Below are 4,646 nucleotides of genomic sequence, written 5' to 3' on the forward strand. Positions count from 1 at the left end.
GAACTCGCCCTCCGCGACCGCGTCCATGCTAGCGCCGCCTTGGCCGGTCGCCACTGCGCCGGCGGTTCCTACGAAGTCGACAAGGCACGAGGCGGAGGCAAAAACGACCGGCGAACCGTGGCCGCAACCCAGCCGAAAGTGCGGCTCGACTGGCCAAAATCTCGAAGGCAGCCGCGGCGGCTCGAGCCGACGATTCGCAGCCACGGCCGGCGGCGTCCTCCAGTAGCCGAGTAGTTCCTCGACCTCCGCCGCCGCCACCGCCAGCCGTGGAGGAAGATGTGGCCACGCCGACGGCCACCGCCTCCAACATGTTCGATGATATGCCGCAAAGGTAAAAAAAATATTTTGTGCTCTCGTTTGTTGTTTCAAATTGAATGTGACGTTGAATGTTTGTACGTCCAATTGTAGCCTTGATGATGAAGCTTTCATGCACGCGAATAATGTGGCAAATGATGATTATGTGTCGCATGAGTATGTGTCACAAGAATATGAAACCCAATATGGTGATGACAATCTTGACATGGACGATGAGGGCTTTGTTGCGAAGGGAAGAAGTGGAAATAATACCAATGCGGAGGATGTGTTGATATGCACCGCATGGAAGAATGTCTCTCAAGATGCATTTGTTGGAAGCGACCAAATGGTAAACACCTATTGGCAACGCATCAAGGATTACTTCAATGAGCGCAACACAAGTGGTCACTTCCGTTCAAGCGACTCTCTTCGCCAACGTTGGTCCACCATCAACGCTGAATGCTAAAAGTGAGCCGGTTGCTTGTCAAATGTTGCTCGCATGAACCCAAGTGGTTGCGGTGATAGTGACTTGGTAAATATTTCCTCTTCGTGCGTGCTTTCTCAAATATTGGATTGTTCCACATTTTGATGATGATGTGTTAGTTGTTTTATTGTAGAAAATGATTGCGCAAGGATTGTTTCGAGAGAGGAACATGAAAGGCGAATGCTCATGACGCAAATGATGATGGGAGGAGGCATGGGAGGTGCCACGGGTGGCTACATGAACATGATGGGAGGTGCCATGGGTGGCTACATGAACATGATGGAAGGTGCCATGAATGGTGCATTTGGCAGAAACATGGGAGGTAGCTTCTGTGGCAACATGGAAGGTGGCTTTGGTGGCAAAATGGGAGGTGGCTTCGGAGGCAACAAGACCGGCATGGGAGGTGGCTTTGGCGGCAACATGATGGGTGGCTTCGGAGGTGGCTATGGCGGCAACATGTGTGGCGTTGGAGGTAGCTTCGTCGGCAACATGACCGCCATGGGAGGCAATGAAGGTGCTTCCGGTGGTGCTCAACGAGACTTCACCGCTTCACAAACTCGACAAAGAAGTCGGTGATGATGATGATCGTACCACGGTTCACAATGCCGGTGGTGTTGATGACCCGCATGAATGATATTCATGTGCATTTTAATTTGTAGGGCGAAAAACTTTGATTGGGACGATGCACTTTCGGTAGAGGGATTTGAAACTATGATGATATGATGCACTTCTGTTAGGGATTTGAAACTATGATGATGATGCACTCTAATTTGAAATTTTAAGTGATATTTCAATGCAAAACCGTGGCTGAACAGCAGCCGCGCTGTCGGCGGCCGGTTTTACATCTTCGTTTTGGACCGTCTGTTGGAGTTGTTCTTTTACATCTCCGTTTTGAACCATTTGTTAGAGTTGAGTCTTTTTCGGAGATGTAAAAAGTACTTTTTGGTGTTTCAAATTTTTACATCACCGATTTGAGGCATCAAAAATATAATCATCCATTGGAGATGCTCCGAGGATGTAAAGTCCTCTCTCGGCAAATCCATTTATCTTTGACTGAATGGCACGGGCCGGGATATGTCTTCACTTGTAAGCATGAACGTAATCATGGAAATAGAAGTTCTTCTCGATGAAGCTCGCGAGCCAACGGGACGCGGCGAAGCACAGCACGGCCAAGGACACAACAACAGCTCTCTGCACGACTGATGTTACCAGCGTCCCCTTGGCGACGGCGAGGAAGCCGACGACCGCAACCGACGCGAACTGCAGGGCGACCTCCAGCGCCTTCATGGCCTTCAACGCCGCGCTGCAGCTCCTGCACTGCGCGACGTGCGACCAGTACCTGTGGATGCCATCACAACATCAAAACTGTTATATATGATCGGAATTCTCGGGTATTCCAAGCTGCAGGTTGCCGTGGCACCTTTCCATGAGCTTGTCTTTGGTTGGAGTCGCCGGCAGCTGATCGGCTGTGGGGACGGCCCAGCCGACCTGGCTCTTGCAGTGCTTTCTGAACCAGTTTCTGAAAGCGATCACCATGTTGTCTGACGACGTGGGCACGTACACGGCTTTGTGCCAGTTCTCGGCGCCGGCCGCCGCGAAGTTGCGCTCCTGAAACGACGGAAGAACAATGGGGTCATGTTTAGAATTCAGAAATTCGGAGCAATGGGTCTGTTGCTTGAGCTCCATTAATTACCTCGACGTGGAGGAGGTACGTGTCCGAGTCCAAGAGGGCGTTCGGGCCCATGTGGTAGTACCACCGCGGTATGACCTTGTCGAGCCACAGGCCGACGTTCCTCGGGAAGGCCCAGATCACCCTGCTCTTCCCCGGCGCCACTGGGACGCACATGAACACCATCATGAACTGGGGCTTCTTCTTCACCTGCATGCCCAAACCAATCCATGCCATAAACTGATTTGTTCTTCTCTCAAGTGCTCATCGATCCATGCATACCTCTTCCGTGGCCTCACTGGGAAGCGGCGAGTCGTCGACGGCGAACCGTGCGACCTCTCTGGGAAGCGGCGAGCCGTAGAAGGTGCACGGCGCGGCGTACCGGAAGTAGCCGCGGTTCTCCTGCTGCTCCGTCAGGAACCCGTCCACGTTCGCCACCTTCGTCTTCATCTTTATCGGCCCGCCGCCTTCGATGTCGAACTCAACTGTGAAGAGAACAAGAACAACAATTGAATCAGCACTTGTATTCCGTGTTTCAGTGACACTCTGCAAACTGAATTCGACGGCGCCTGTCATGTCAGGCAGGCAGGCAGGCATATATAGAGGCTTATCTGCCGAGGTTTTCCTTCTTGAGAAGCTTGCCCATCAGCCCCTTGTGCGCGTAGGGGACATGGGCAGGGTCCATGAGGTTCTCTACCAGCACATCGTACCTGCAAGAGTATCAATTGAGCTGTGAGACTGTGCAATGGAGGGAGGCAGCCGCATATATGGAGGTTGAGGATGTGTAATTGTGTACCCGTAGGGGAGGTCCCTGACGCCGTAGACGGTGACGAAGGAGGGGTCGTCGATCTCCGGGATGAATGGCGGGCGCTTCCTCTGCAGAACGTCCTGGTGCTCCTCGTCGGCCCACTACCAGAAAAACTGGGGTTGCCGACGGCCAAATCTATGCCGACGGCACCCGTCGGCATCTATGGACCTATGCCGACGGCCAAGGAAAGGCCGTAGGCGTAGAAAAGCCGTCGGCATACATTCATCTATGCCGACGGGGTCGTCGGCATAGACCAAGCCGTCGGGACCGCCCGAGGTACGCCTACGGGGCCCGTCGGCATAGGACAGGCCGTCGGCATAGCCAGGGCCCACATGCCCGGTCAGCGCTGACCATTTGACGGCGTTGACCCTACGTCGACGGGCGGTAACGGCGGCCGTCGGCATATCTGTGGCAGAGATATGCCTAAGGCAGAGCCGTCGGCATAGGCCCCTCTGCCACGTCAGCAATCCGTGTGCCACGCCACGTCAGCGATCCGTGGGACAACCTCCGTGTGTGCACAGATATGCCGACGGCCTTGCCTTCGGCATACGTTTATTTTAATTAATTTTTTTATTTGTTACTTTGGTTATCTGTGGCAGAGGTATGCCTACGGCACAGCCGTCGGCATAGGCCCCTTCGCCACGTCATTGATCTGTGTGCCACGCCACGTCATCGATCCGTGGGACAACCTCCGTGTGTGCACAGATATGCCGACGGCCTTGCCGTCGGCATACGTGTATTTTACTTTATTTTTTTATTTTTACTCTGTTTTGTTATTTTTACTTTATTTTAGTTTTTGTTTTTGTATAAGATAATTATGCCTTATCTAAAAAAACATACCCGATGGTATATCGATTGCCCCCCGTTACGAACGTCGCTATCGGCGTGTCACGGAGGGGGGAAACGGTCGACACGGAAGGAATTCTGGTTGGTGGGGGGAATTCGGGGTGTAGCTATGTCACCGAAACATCGCACGGGTCCCGATGCATATGTGAAAGTGTTCATGCATGCGTAGACGCCCGTCTTGGGGCTCCGGGGTGTGCCCCCTCACGGACGGCGCTGCCGTCGGTACTTGGAGGGGGGAAACGGACGCGTGGGGTCTACACGGAGGGGATCTTGCTGTGGGTCTGGCCCGGATGTTGCTCTAGAGTGTTCCTATGGGCTGACCTAACACAACCGGGTGGGGAGGTCCAATGGTCAAAGCCCGTCCGTGCAAAGTCAAATGGCTAGATCGCGTGGTCAAACGCTACAGGGATAGGCAGGACGGGGGCACTGGGGGTAGCAATGCCACCGGAGCGTCGCACCGGGCCCTCATACATGCGGGGTGGTGTGGTGGCATGTCCGAAGAGGCGGCACGCGTGTCCGGGGTGTGCCCCCCCTCACGGACGGCG

The 4,646-nt window shown here is 53.9% G+C and overlaps 1 pseudogene; it reads right to left on the reverse strand.

Annotated features, from left to right (window-relative positions):
* Positions 1-1,858: 1,858 nt before the first annotated feature.
* Positions 1,859-4,646, reverse strand: part of LOC123117322 (protochlorophyllide-dependent translocon component 52, chloroplastic-like) — an 86,741-nt pseudogene continuing 83,953 nt past the window's right edge.

This window comes from Triticum aestivum, chromosome 5B (genome assembly GCF_018294505.1).
Source record: "Triticum aestivum cultivar Chinese Spring chromosome 5B, IWGSC CS RefSeq v2.1, whole genome shotgun sequence".
Taxonomy (NCBI): Eukaryota; Viridiplantae; Streptophyta; class Magnoliopsida; order Poales; family Poaceae; genus Triticum; species Triticum aestivum.